General features: G+C 50.5%; 1 protein-coding gene across 5 annotated transcripts in view; it reads left to right on the plus strand.

The window, feature by feature from the left end:
• The first annotated feature begins 9,312 nt into the window (after nucleotides 1–9,312).
• The window catches only part of ZBTB7B (zinc finger and BTB domain containing 7B), a 46,680-nt gene continuing 40,963 nt past the window's right edge, over nucleotides 9,313–15,029 (plus strand). The window contains exons 1-2 of one of the 5 annotated variants that reach the window (XM_061606345.1): nucleotides 9,313–9,371; nucleotides 9,583–9,964. The gene's annotated coding sequence lies outside the window, so the exon portion shown is untranslated. The other 4 variants (XM_061606346.1, XM_061606348.1, XM_061606349.1 and 1 more) reach the window with 4 other exon arrangements.

The raw sequence follows: 15,029 nt of genomic DNA on the forward strand, positions 1-15,029 counted from the left end.
AGCAGGGAGGAGGCAGATGGGGCCAAAACTAGAATGAATCGGCTCCGCCTCTCATTGGCTCTGGCTCCGCCTACTGTTGGGCTCCCTGCCTTCCGCCCCACCAGTCCCAATAGGCACCAGCCACCCTCTGGGGAGAGTCACTGTTGCGCTCAGGTCCTGCTTGCGGGCTTCCCATCGGGGCATCCGGCTGGCCAGTGTGAGGACGCTGGACTAGATGGGCCCCCTTTGGCCTGATAAAGCAGGCTCTTCTGATGTTCTCATGGATAAGGGAGGGCTCTTGCCTTCACGCCCTGCCTGTGGGCTTCCCAGTGGAATCTGATTGGCCACGGTGAGAACAGGAAGGTGGACTAGATGGGCCATTGGCTTGATCCAGTCGGGCTCTTCTGATGTTCTGAGCAGTAACAGTGAGGGAGAGCAAGCCTTGCTGAAGCAGAGCCAGCATGGCTTCTGCAAGGGAAAGTCCTGTCTCAGTAACCTATTAGAATTCTTTGAGAGTGTCAACAAGCATATAGATAGAGGTGATCCAGTGGACATAATGTACTTAGACTTTCAAAAAGCGTTTGACAAGGTTCCTCACCAAAGGCTTCTGAGGAAGCTTAGCAGTCATGGAATAAGAGGAGAGGTCCTCTTGTGGATAAGGAATTGGTTAAGAAGCAGAAAGCAGAGAGTAGGAATAAATGGACAGTTCTCCCAATGGAGGGCTGTAGAAAGTGGAGTCCCTCAAGGATCGGTATTGGGACCTGTACTTTTCAACTTGTTCATTAATGACCTAGAATTAGGAGTGAGCAGTGAAGTGGCCAAGTTTGCTGACGACACTAAATTGTTCAGGGTTGTTAAAACAAAAAGGGATTGCGAAGAGCTCCAAAAAGATCTCTCCAAACTGAGTGAATGGGCGGAAAAATGGCAAATGCAATTCAATATAAACAAGTGTAAAATTATGCATATTGGAGCAAAAAATCTGAATTTCACATATACGCTCATGGGGTCTGAACTGGCGGTGACCGACCAGGAGAGAGACCTCGGGGTTGTGGTGGACAGCACGATGAAAATGTCGACCCAGTGTGCGGCAGCTGTGAAAAAGGCAAATTCCATGCTAGCGATAATTAGGAAAGGTATTGAAAATAAAACAGCCGATATCATAATGCCGTTGTATAAATCTATGGTGCGGCCGCATTTGGAATACTGTGTACAGTTCTGGTCGCCTCATCTCAGAAAGGATATTATAGAGTTGGAAAAGGTTCAGAAGAGGGCAACCAGAATGATCAAGGGGATGGAGCGACTCCCTTACGAGGAAAGGTTGCAGCATTTGGGGCTTTTTAGTTTAGAGAAAAGGCGGGTCAGAGGAGACATGATAGAAGTGTATAAAATTATGCATGGCATTGAGAAAGTGGATAGAGAAAAGTTCTTCTCCCTCTCTCATAATACTAGAACTCGTGGACATTCAAAGAAGCTGAATGTTGGAAGATTCAGGACAGACAAAAGGAAGTACTTCTTTACTCAGCGCATAGTTAAACTATGGAATTTGCTCCCACAAGATGCAGTAATGGCCACCAGCTTGGATGACTTTAAAAGAAGATTAGACAAATTCATGGAGGACAGGGCTATCAATGGCTACTAGCCATGATGGCTGTGCTCTGCCACCCTAGTCAGAGGCAGCATGCTTCTGAAAACCAGTTGCCGGAAGCCTCAGGAGGGGAGAGTGTTCTTGCACTCGGGTCCTGCTTGCGGGCTTCCCCCAGGCACCTGGTAGGCCACTGTGAGAACAGGATGCTGGACTAGATGGGCCACTGGCCTGATCCAGCAGGCTCTTCTTATGTTCTTATGTTCTTATGAGGGCTCTTGCCTTCAAGCCCTGCCTGTGGACCTCCTGGAAGAATCTGATTGGTCGCTGTTCAAACAGGAGGCTGGACTAGAGGGGCCTTTGGCCTGACCCAGCAGGGATGTTTTTATGGTCTTAGCGCTTCACCAGCCTCCTGCTCTGCATCCAGTGTATAGTTAAAATATGGAGTTCGTTCCCACAAGAGACACTGATGGCCGCCACAGACCACTTGGAAATTGCTGAGGGTCTTGGTGGAGCACCGGATGATTTTTCTGCCTGCTGCAGCCACTGTAATGTGCTCTGCTAGGTGCAGCACGAGCATTTTTCTTGCATTTCCATTGCTTATTTCGTTTCTTACATATTGTGTTTTATCGTATTACAGCCTGAATTCCATCGAATGCAAATGGTACTTTAATAAAACACAATTTAAGACCTTAAAGGAGCGATAAAAATACAATTAAAAACCAATATGAATATTTAATATGATGGCTGTGCTGTTTCCTGCCATTGTAATACTATATATATATATATATAAATTAAAAATCCTACACCACAGCATCTAAGACAGTGTATTACAATTGCTACAACAGGCAGAAAAATCATCAAATGGCCTGCTAAGACCCTCCACAATTTTTAAGTGGTCCACGGGGAACAGAAAAACCTCTGACGTACACAACTATAAAACAAAGGCAGTTACGAACCATACAACTAGAAAAGTATAAAAACAATTAAAAACAGTTGCATACGGAAAGCAGTTCAAAACAATTCCATATGTTCAAAACAATGCAAGCATTTAAAAACAACTCCGTGGATAAAATCAGCTAACGATTGTGCTGGTACAGTTGCAGACTGGGAGACGGAGCTGCACTTAAAAGGATTGTTGAAAGTGTGTCGAGAGTGAATTTGTCTACCCAGGAACTTAGGGAAAAGGTGCTTTGGACTCCAGATCAGTTCCCTTTTGACAGGCCTTAGGTCTTTTGGCAGCAGAGGCTGGTTCATTTGGGCAAACGGGGCAACCTCAGCCAGTCCTCACCTGCTTGCCTTCTTACTTACGAATGGTCCAAGGGGGTGGCTCTGGCTGTCGGCTTCCCCCTCCTCCTCACTCTCAGCCCTGTTGCCCTTGCAGAACTCAGCAGGAAAGGAGGAGGGTGGGGCCTAACCTAGAACGAGTCGCCTCTGCCTGTCATTGGCTCTGGCTCCACCTCTCTTTTGCTCTGGCTCCGCCTCCTGTTGGGCTCCTTGCCTTCCGCCCCACCAACCCAACGGGCACCAGCCACCACGGTCCTCTGCCAACAAAGAACAGGAGGAAAACAGAAGAGGGGGGGAAAGGGGCAAGCAATTAACGATGAGAGCCAGTGTGGTATAGTGGTTAGAGTGTCGGACTAGGACCTAGGAGACCAGGGTTTGAATCCCCGCACAGCCATGAAGCTCACTGGGTGACCTTGGGCCGGTCACTGCCTCTCAGCCTCAGAGGAAGGCAATGGCAACCCCCCTCTGAATACCGCTTACCATGAAACCCCTATTCATAGGGTTGCCATAAGTCAGGATTGACTTGAAGGCAAGGCCATTCCCTATTCCCCATGGCTGCAAAGAGGAAACGACTAATTAAAGGTCTAGTTTCAGAATCGACAACGAGAACAAGTTGTTTCCAGGGGAAATAGTTCAAGGAACAACTCATCAAATATGTACAGTAGGTATTGCACAGTGCTGGCCGGTGACCACTGGAGAGCTGGTGGGGCGGAGGGTGCAGCTAATACGAGGTTGCATCCTGTGCACGCTCACGCGAGAGTCAGCTCCACTGAGCACAATTTTTATTTTAATTTCCATTTATGAATCGCTCCCTAGGCTAGGAAGCCTCTTGAAGCAATTTCACAATACCATCAAACGGCGGCTCCCAAACTTTTTTCCCGATGGACCACTCAAAAACTGCCGGGGGCCTTGGCAGGCCACTTGGTGGCTTGTGTGCCTGTTGCAGCCGTTGTAGTGCACTGTGCCTCTATTCGCCTCAGAGAGCTACAATTCCTTGAGTGGATGAATTAGTAATCCCTTTTCCCAGGGAACTCTGGGAACTGCAGGTCTGTGAGGGGAATTGGGGTCTCCTAACAACTCTCAGCACCCTTCACAAACTACACTTCCAAGGTTTCTTTGGGGATCTTTGGGGATACTTGGCTCAGCAATACGACATATGAGAAGGATCTTGGAATTGTCGTTGATCACAAGCTGAATATGAGCCAACAGTGTGATGTGGCTGCAAAAAAGGTAAATGCTATATTAGGCTGCATTAACAGAAGTATAGTTTCCAAATCACATGACGTGTTAGTTCCCCTCTATTCAGCACTGGTTAGGCCTCATCTTGGATACTGCGTCCAGTTCTGGTCTCCGCACTTCAAGAAGGATGCAGACAAACTGGAACAGGTTCAGTGGAGGACAACAAGGATGATCAGGGGACTGGAAACCAAGCCCTATGAGGAGAGACTGAAAGAATTGGGCATGTTTAGCCTGGAGAAGAGATGACTGAGGGGAGATATGATAGCACTCTTCAAGTACATAAAAGGTTGTCACACAGAGGAAGGCCGGTATCTCTTCTCAATCATCCCAGAGTGCAGGACACGGAATAATGGGCTCAAGTTGCAGGAAGCCAGATTTCAACTGAACACCAAGAAAAACTTCCTAACTGTTAGAGCAATACGACAATGGAACCAATTACCTAGAGAGGTAGTGGGCTCTCTGACACTAGAGGCATTCAAGAGGCAGCTGGACAGCCATCTGTCAGGAATGCTTTGATTTGGATTCCTGCATTGCACAGGGGGTTGGACTCGATGGCCTTATAGGCCCCTTCCAACTCTACTATTCCATGATTCTGTGAAAGCCATGACTGTTTAAAGTGGAATAAATGTACAGTGTGAATGCAGCCTCTGTTTCATGTCAACATTTACTCTGCCCCTGTTGAAATGTACTCAGCACCCGCTCAGGGGACACTTTTCCCTGTTCCAACCTATACCCGCAAGCCCCTGCCCGAATCAGAAACAAAGCCAGAGCCTGTGCACAATTTCATTGTCTTTGCTTACTGCCCTCCCTCTGTCCTCTCTGTGTTGCAACAGAGATTGTAAGATGCTCAGGGCAGGGACCTTCTTTTGTCACCCCATCCAGCCTGTATCAGTGGGGCCGGAGAGATAAAATGTACTAAAGAAAACAATCTGTTCCATGGCTGAGCCCCAATTCTGAACAGTGTGTGTGCGTGTGGAAACCAATACGAGAACTGGGCTTTCGTGAGCCCTGGGCACCAGCCAAACCTTGCCAGGGCCGGATCCTGCCTTCCCCTTGGAATGCCCTCTTCCCTCTTGCCGTGGGCCTTGCCCACAGTTAGCTGCTCCAGTGGGATAATCTGTGTGCAAAGGGACCTGTTTGCCTTGGCAGACGGGCAGTGGGCTTCCTCCAAGCGCTCCTCCCAGCTCAGCTAAAAAACCCATGACTTGCCTGCAGCTGTTTCTGAGTCAGGCTGGGAGGAAGAGAAGGGCATGGCGAAGCGGAGCAAGGATTTTTTGGGGGGGGGAGAGAGGAGGCCAAACCTCCTGGCTGCGCATAGGGTGGGGCAGGAGGGTCTGCGAAGGTGAAGCCAGGTGAGCACGAAGTGAGGAGGAACACGGTGCGCCTCGTCCCCGCCCATCGGGTTGCAGCAGAACAGGTTGGGCCTGTGTGCTTGGGTGACCCCGCCCAGTCACCTGCGGGAGGGAGGAAGCAGGGAGAAAAGAGTCCGACTCCACTGGGCCCAGCCGGCCTGGGCTTCTCCTCCACACCGAGCCAGGCCCAGCTACCTTCCTGGCTGAGGTTCAATTCCACCCCCCTCATTCTTCGCTCCACAATTGGCCTCAACGCCTTGGGGTTGGGGCCACGACAAGCCAGGCCTTGTCCTCCTGAACCTGGATCCATTGCGTTCCATCTTGTACAGTGCACAGACAAACCAGTGGGACCAGCAACAAAATGTTGCAGTGTGGCCTGCTCCTGTTCAGGGTTCCAGCCAGCCATGCCCTTTCCCAGAATATTCCATTCCGCCGCCACCCTGGTTTTCTTCCCTCCCCCAGTCAACATTCAGTGCCAACTGAGCCCGCTCAGTTCTTCTTGGGTTATTTGAGGGGGTCGCTCCCTTTAGGATTCCCCCCCTAAAGTTTATGTAAACTTCTGCAAACTTTGGGGTTCTCCCAAGCTTGCTGATAATCTTCCCCTTGCATTGGGGCTGGTGAAGTTGTTGCTAGTGTGGATCTACCTTTTGCTGTTATTATGCAGCATGGGTGGGGGACTTCTGTGACCCTCCAAATGTTGCTGGACTCCACCTCCCATCAGCCCCAGCTGACATGGCCAACAGGCAGGGATGATGGGAGCTGTAGTCTAGCAGCATCTGAAGAACCACAGGTTCCCCACCCATGTCCTAGATACACCTCCCAACCCATCAGGGATGACCTATTAAATGCATTTACAGAGTTGTAAAGCAGGGATGGGGAGCCCTGTCCCTCCAGAATGTGTGAAATTCAACTCCCATCAGCCCCAGTCAGCATGGCCAATGGGCAGGTATGATGGAAGTTGGAGTCGTACAACATCTGGAAGGCTGCAGGTTCCCCACCCGTCCTAAATGCATGCCTCAGCCTATCAGGGATCACATATGACATACACTTACAGAGGTGTAAAGCAAAGATGGGGAGGCCATGGCCCTCCAGATGTTATTGGCCAACAGCTAGGGGATGATGGGAGTTGCAGTTCCATCAATGTTCCTGGACTCCATTTCCCAGTGGTTAGGGATGATGAGAGCTGGAGATCAACAACCTCTGGAGATTCCCCATCCCTGGTATGTAGGAGGTGACCAAACCTTTTGTTTTCTTATTAAGAAAGTTATCCTCCCCCCCCCTCTTACAGGAGCTTAAAACAGCTTATGCTAAACAAAATCTAAAATGCAAATTAAACATAGCAGTATACTGGACAACTAACAACAAACTGTGAAAGCTTTTTTATTTTAAATTTTTAAACAGGACAGTAATACACAGTCTGCTCTTGGAGGTCACTGATTCATAGGGTCTTGAAGGCACATAACAACAACAATACACAGTCAGCAGGGGGAAAAATAAGAATCATTCCCAAGACATGGAAAGAGGAATTGCAACAACCAACAGCCTCTCCCCCTTAAAAACCATGTTTTGAGTAGGTGGAAACACTGAAAGGAACAACAGTGCCTCTGAACATGTGCAGAGTATCCCTCAGCTATCAAACAGAGTTGGGATGCATGGTTTTTCAGGGTGTAGCTGCTGCCTTTCTGTTTGGAAACTGCAGATAGCACTCTTCAAGTACTGGAAAGGGTTGCCACACAGAGGAGGGCCAGGATCTCTTCTTGATCATACGGAATAATGGGCTCAGGTTACAGGAAGCCAGATTTCGGCTGATCATGAAAAGCTTGCTATCTGTTAGAGTGGTAAAACAATGGAACCAATGGCCTAGGAGGTGGTGGGCTTTCCAGCCCTGAAGGCATTCAAGAGGCAGCTGGGCAGCCCCCTGTTGAGGATGCTTTAATCTGGATTCCCGCATTGAGCAGGGGGTTGGCCTTGATGGCCTTACAGGACCCTTCCAACTCTACTATTCTATGATTCTATGACTGTTCAATGAGGGCCTTGTGCATCCATGTGACAAAGTCATTCCTGGGTTGTATGAATCCAAACCCTTGATGTATTTCCCCAGAGAGAATGAGATAAGGCCTGCAGAGGCCTCTGGGAAATACCTCATTTCCAGACACTTGCACTCTAGAATCCAAGAGGAGGGTGCGACCAAAGGCATATCTAAAAGAAAACCCTTTGTGGATACGACAGCCTTCCCATGTGCCTGTCCTCTCTTTTTTTCCCCCAGTTCTGCAATTCCATGAAAACGATTCTGGATTCATTCACATGAAACACTTTTGCAGCTTGTTAAGAATCACAGAGAGGAAAAGACTGTAGTTATTTAATTCAAATTCTTGAATAACAGGGCAACCACATACAGGTTGTAGCCGAACAAAAATAAGTAACACATTGATTATATACATAAACAAAAAGCTATCAAGCACGATGCTGCTCAGTTGTTAACAGCATAATGGGAACAAGGAATTATTAGGGAATGAGGACCAGACTCTGAGCAAAACGGCTTTGCTTAGGTTGTCAAGTCCACCCCCGCCAGACAAGAGGAGAAGAGTCCCACTGAGGGCATTTTATTCAAAGCTCCTTCCCTCCTTCCCTCCACACTCCACCCCATCCCAAAACACAGGAAGCTGCCTTATGCCGAATCAAAAGTTGGGCAGCGAAAAAAGCGGGTAAGAGAAAAATCAAATCCTTTGAAATGTGGTGTTGGAGGAGAGCTTTGTGCATACCACGGACTGCGAAAAAGACAAATAATTGTTGGAACAAATTAAACCAGAACTGTCACTAGAAGCTAAAATGATGAAACTGAGGTTATCCTACTTTGGACACATCATGAGAAGGCATGATTCACTAGAAAAGACAATAATGCTGGGAAAAACAGAAGGGAGTAGAAAAAGAGGAAGGCCAAACAAGAGATGGACTGATTCCATAAAGGAAGCCACAGACCTGAACTTACAAGATCTGAACAGGGTGGTTCATGACAGATGCTCTTGGAGGTTGCTGATTCATAGGGTCGCCATAAGATGTAATCGATTTGAAGGCACAAAACAACAACAAAGATGTGAAGGCCCAGAGAACAATTAGGGGGGAAATGGCCTCCTCCCCATTTTTCCAGAATAAAAATGGGACGCTTTGGGGAAAGGAACAGGAAAAAAGCACTGGACTACGACCTGGGAGACCAGGCTTCGAACCTGGACAGCCATGAAGCTCACTGGGTGACCTTTGGCCAGTCACTGCCTCTCAGCCTCAGAGGAAGGCAATAGACAACCACCTCTGAATACCGCTTACCATGAAAACCCTATTCACAGTGTCACCATAAGTTGGGATCGACTTGAAGGCAGCCCATTTCCATTTCACAGCTCTAGGCAGCAGCTCCCCAGGGTTTCAGGCTGATATCCCCTGCCCCACCCGGAGGTGCCCTTGGGGATTGACCTGGAGATCTTCTGCAGGCTAGGTCGACGCTCTGCCACTGAGCTATAGCCCTTCCCCAAACCTTGGCGCTGGCACCCATGAATCCCACCGGGATGGGTGGGCTCCATATGGCCCAGCTGCAATAAGCCCGTGATGAAGTCCAGGCCTGCGTTCGCTTGTTCTCTTCCCTTCCCGTGCCCTTTTCCTTTCGTGCCGCGTCTTTCCAAGGAGGGCAAGCGGCGAGTGTCATTTTATTATCATCGTATTACAACTTATTCTTATTGCTGTTTTATCATATTGTCATGTTCTGCCCAAAGATTGGGCCGTCAGCGGTTAAAAAAGAACGCCTGCCGAAATAAACAGGCAACGAGGTGGGGAGTTCCACGTGGCCAGTGGATGGTGCTGGGGGCGTGTTGGGTTTTGGACTCATCCGGAGCCAGATGGCACTGAAGCAGCCACAGGCCAAGCCCTGTGGTGGGGAGTAGAGGGTGAGTGTGGGGGGAGTAGAGGGTGAGTGTGGGGGGAGGAATCCCCCCTCCCCCTGGGAAGTCCCCCTTTCCCCGCTGCCCCACCGCCTGAGGATTAAATCATCCTTTCCGTTTGCAAACTCCTCTTCCGCAGCCTCGGATGATTCAGCTGTTCCTTTACTCTCTCCCTCTCCCCCCCTTCAAGTGACCAGATTTCTCTCCCCCCATCCAGGCCAGGCCTGCACTCCACCCCGTGTGCAGAAGCCCGTTAACCCTTGCGTAGCCCCAAGGAGCCGGCAAAGGCGAGGAGGGAGAGGCAGAAGGAACGCTTTCCAAAGAACCCAGGCGTCCTGCTAAGGGGCGAGGGGCTTTCCGACCTTAATTAACCCTCTCTACCCACCCCACCCAAGCTAGCTTGCTGGCTGGGTGGGTGGGGGGGAAGAGGCGTGATCGGAGGCTAGGAAGGGCAGCGGCGGCCGCCAATAGGAGTCCAAGGATGCTTCCTTTCGCCCGCCCTTCTGTCCAATGACGAGGCTGCGGAGGCGCGATCCTTGTTAAGCGCCTGGAAAAAGTCCGACGGTGGAAGCGATGGTGAGCGGCGTCGCGAGAGCCAGGTGGAGAAGGGGCGGGGCTTGTGGGCAGGTGAGGGCGGGGCTTGTGGGCAGGTGAGGGCGGGGCTTGTGGGCAGGTGGGGTGTGTGCGCGCCTTGTCGGGGAGGGAGAGAGAGAGAGGGAAAGGGGAAGGCTGGCCTCCTTTCCCCCCTGGTGGGAGGCGAAGGGCGCCTGTTGCAGCTGTTGCTAAGGTGGAAGGGGGAGGAGAAGGAGGACAGGTGAGCTGGGGGCGTGGCTAGGACAGGTGAGCAGGGGAGGAGGAGGAGGAGGAGGAGGAGGATCGCGCTCGACACTCCACCACGGAGACCGGCCAGCGCAAGCACGCGCGGGAGGAGCGCAAAACAGGAGAAAGAACTGCCCCCCCCTCGACGGAGCGTACAGAGATTCGAGAAAAATTGTAGGGGTGAGTCCGATCTTCAGTGGCGGGACGCCCCGATCATCCCCGGGGAGGGGGCGGTTGGCTGGCTGGCTGGGGAGGGGTGTCTCTAATTCCCTGGATCCCCAGTCTGAATCGGATCCCCCACCTCTCCCCCCCTTTTTTGGAAACCCCTTCTCGGTCTCAAAGTACCCTGACTTCCCCGGGGGCCACGAGGCGAGGTCGACCCCCCCAGATAAGTGTGTGTTTGTATACATATATTGGGGGGATCCTTATAACTTTTCTTACCTCCCCGCCGCAACTTTCCTCTTTTTTCCCTCTCGCTCCCCAAAATCTTCTTTACCCCTCAGTCCCACCCCCTATCACCTGCTTTTCTCAGATCCATTCTCTCTCCCCCCCCCCCCCCAGCCGCTGCCACACTTCCCTGGAGGTGGTGTTAGGTCGTGAAAGGCATGCTGGGGTAAGATCAGGACAACCGTCAACCATTTCCCTATCCTAGCGGTTAAAAATCCTGATTTCGCACCGCCGCCACCCCCAAATCCTCTTGGAGGTCGCACCCACTCCCACCCCCACCCCGTTCCTGGCTCCAAACCAATGAATGGAGCCAGTTGTTTGCCTAGGCCTATGGCTCCTATGGATCGAGAGCAAAGGGGGATTCTCATTTTTGTGGAGGGGGCAATTGCACCCCTCTTCCAGATCTGGGGCCTTGGGTGAGCAGGTGAATTCTACCCTGCCTTAGACAGCGTTCCTAGTTCACTGGACCCTCCTGGACAGCTGCCTTCATGATAGGGGTTATTTTGAATGATTGCAAAGCTTGCAGGCGCCCCATGCTTTGGAAGATGGGCCGAGGGGGGGGGCTTGATTGGTTGGAAAGGGTCTCCTGGCAATGTGGCTGGTGTCAGGGTGTCTCTGCCACATCTGGGCCATGGCGGAACTGCTATATGGCGAGGAGGTAGGTCCCCTCTCTGCGATGGCTTCTTTGCGCCTTCTGTGCCAGGTGCTGGCACTCCTTGGCGTAAACTGTGGACACGTTTGTGCAGTGGGCCTGTCGCAAAATCTTGCAGGCGAGCGGGTATTGGCTCTGCCGCGGACCGGAGGGGGTAGGCAGCTGCCCTCCCCTGGCAAGTGCGTGCCAGAAAGGCGTCATTCAAATAACGACCGAGCCAGTTAATGGTTTTAGCTGTTACGGTCGGGTGGTGAGGTGATGGTTTATCCTCCTTGTAGGTCAGCGATGGTTCTGAGGGCAGCCCCTCCTGCAGACAGGCAAGCTTGGGGAAGAAGGGGCACTACCCCACAAGTGCCCAGCCACCTGACCATACCTGGGAAGGGTCCTGATTAGGGCACGAGTGTCCCTGTTGACAGCTTTCGTGCTTGCATGTATCTTAGACCTAGATGAGTTCCTTGCACCCCTTCTCTTCTGTAGGGCTGACCCCTAAGGCCTTATTCCCACGGGGCGGCAGCTCCCGTTGGAGGCAAGACGCAGCACTTCCTGTGAGCACGAGAGGGTAGTCGGAGCACCTGTGCCACCTGCCTTGAGTTCTCCCGCACTGCCGGGGAGGGCCCGGCTGGGAGCTTGCCCCTGCAGCCCACAAGCACGGAAGGGATGGCTTCTAAACACCAAGTCCTCCTCGTGAACAACGCCCGGTGCCCCAGCCGTGAAGGCAGACCTTGGCTCAAATGCAAAGGTGCCCGTCACTGTGCCCTTTGGAATAAAAAAGCTGGCTCTGGCATAACCCGCTCCTTTCCTTTTCCTTTTGGGCAAGCTTTACTTGTTGGACTCTGCCCTCCAAGGCACACCCAGCCCCACGGATGATTCTTCCCTCCCTTACAGGTGTGTGTGTTAGATGCATGCTCATCTTGGCAGGCCTGGCTGTGCTCTTGTAGAGTGCCCGGATTGCAGGGTCTCCTTCATTCTAATCCTGACTCTGAGCAACAGGTTTTGGGAGCCCTGATTCTTGGAGCGGGGGGAGAGGGGCTTTTGCTCAGGATTTCTCCTCCCCTTTCATCTCCCCTCTTCCCTTGTGCCCCCAAACCAGATTGTAAACGTGATGACAAAAGCGTGAGGAAGGGAGGTTGCCCCCCTTCCACACTTGCGTTGCACCTTTGGGAGGAAGGGGGGGATATAAATAATAATATATCAATGAATGAGGCTGATGATCCAGGTAATCATAAAGGGTGATTATTTATAGCCGTTCCAAGGAAAGTGCTTTATGTGCGCTCAAAGGCAAAAGGGCTCTCTACCATTTAGGAAGCCGGCTTACAATCAAAGTCAGTGAGGCTGCATCCATACAAGAAATTTATTCCACTAGGATTCCTCTTTGTGGCTTCCCCCAGAGAACCCTGGGAAGTGTAGTTCGTGAAGGTTGCTGAGAGTTGTAAGCAGAGCCTGATTCCTCCCACACAGCCGCAATTCCTAGAGTGGCTTAACGGTCATTCCCTCTTCCCAGGGAACTCTGGGAATTGCAGGCCTGTGAGGGGAACGGGATTTTCAAGCAACTCTCGGCACCCTTCACAAAACTACTCTTCCCAGGATTCCTTGGGGGAAGCCAGGACTGTTTCAACTGGAATCACAGCGGAATAAATGCACAGTGCAGATGTGGACGGAGTGAGAGTGTAGAAAGGGCCCTTTTGCTGATCAGCGGCCTCTCCCGGCCCTTGGCAGCCGAATCTGGTTCGTGGCCCAGATTAGTCCAGCGAATGACCCGGATTAGTGGCTGGGAATCCGGAACTTGGAGGTGGTAGTTACTCTAGATTACTTCACGCCGGGTGCGATTGTGTATATGTGGCATTGGAGCTTTGCGACGTCTTTCGCGGTTGCGTGTGGGGGGATCGAAGCCTTTCTTCCAGGCCTTCTAAACACCATCTGAATTTTTTTTTAACATTGTCCGAATGTTGATTTTAGCTCAGGGCCAGAGCGCCTGCTTTACGTGCAGAATGTCCCAGCCCTACCTGGCATCTGCCGGTAGGGCTGATAAAGTCATCTGCCTGAAGCCCTGGAGAGCTGCTGCCAGTCAGTACTGAGATGGACCAAAGATCAGATTCTGTATAAGACAGTTTCCTATATTCCTATTCAAATCGTTATTCAGAAACAAGAGGACTAGAATGTTCCTTTATGGGCCAACGGCCTATTTCAGTATAAGCCAGTTTCCTATGTTCCTATAAGTCTCCTGCTTTTATGGCTTTTGATGGTTTTGCCCTGGTGGGTCATTTCATCGCTCTGTTCTGTGCTCTGGTTTTGGCTTGTGTTTATTAAAGTATATATTGTGATTTGTATGTTACGAATGCTGTGTTTCTAATTGTTTTAAATGGTCCAAGTGTACGTTGCCCAGAAAACCGGTCAGGTAACAAATAATGAATTGTTTCCAACTAAGTGTATACTCAAAGTAGACCCAAAGGAATGCAAGGATCCAAGTGAGTCATGCCCATTCATTTCAAAAGGTCTTCCCTGAGTGTGCCTAACCTTGGATATGTTGACCCATAATCAATAACTCGGGTTGCATCCACACCATACAATTAAAGCACTATTACACCACTTTTAACAGTCATGGATCTGCGGAAGTGTCGTTTGTTAAGGGTGCTGGGCGTTGTCGCTCTGTGAGGTCAGCACCCTGAAGAAACTACAATTCCCAGGATTCTCCCTGGCTGTTGTTATGTGCCGTCAAGTCCATTACGACTTATGGCGACCCTATGAATCAGCGACCTCCGATAGTTGTTAAAGGGGTGTAATAGTGCTTTAAATGTATGGGGTGGCTGCGGCCCCTGTCTCGAGAGTTCGTTCCAACCTACACAACATATGCTGCCCTGGTTGGAACGTAAACCTCTTTTTGATGCGTACAGGTGGAGGAGGGAGCTATTTGGCCACCCACCTGCATGCCAGAGGGAGGGTGAAGTTCCCAGAGGCGACCTGCGGCTGTTTGCGTAGACCCACCTCCCCGAGGACTCCGAACCAGCAGCGCAGGGGTGAGCAAGGTGGGGATGGATATGTAGCTAATAATACACCTGCGCGCATGGCCCCAGGTGTCCTTTTGGGTGTGCAGCCGGTGGAGGAGAAGGGCTGCTTGTGAGCCGACAAAGTGGATTGCAGGTAGGCGCTGTGTGTGTATGTGGGAAGGGCACGGACTAGCAATGAATAGCAGGCAGGACGTGAGTTCAGCTGGGAAGGTAAGAGTTTGGATTAAGGCATACCAGAATTAATCTGAGCAATGGCACCGCTGGAGCAGGGGCACCTATTGTCATCAACAGGAGCCACAAAAGAAGAGGTGACAGGGCTCAGATTAATTTTGGTATAGAATTATAGAATCATAGAGTTGGAAGGGGCCTATAAGGCCATCAAGTCCAGCCCCCTGAGCAATGCAGGAATCGAAATCAAAGCATGCTTTAATCCAAATTCTTACCTTTTCAGTCTTGGTTTTAACTCTCCTCTCTATTATTATTATTATTATTATTATTATTATTATTATTATTATTATTATTATTATTATTATTATTATTATTATTAATGTACTGGCTGACTGGTTAGGCCTGCCTCTGCAATATGCAGAGGATCAGATCAGACAGATATTTATTTGCATCAGCCACCAGCTGTTGCCGTTTGGGTATAAAGTACCCACACTTTAAACATGGCTAAGCAGATACAACCGCTGAACTAAATGTATAAAAAATTTAATGTATGCCATTTAAAACGTGGAGAGC

This window comes from Rhineura floridana, chromosome 22 (assembly GCF_030035675.1).
Source record: "Rhineura floridana isolate rRhiFlo1 chromosome 22, rRhiFlo1.hap2, whole genome shotgun sequence".
NCBI classification, from domain to species: domain Eukaryota; kingdom Metazoa; phylum Chordata; class Lepidosauria; order Squamata; family Rhineuridae; genus Rhineura; species Rhineura floridana.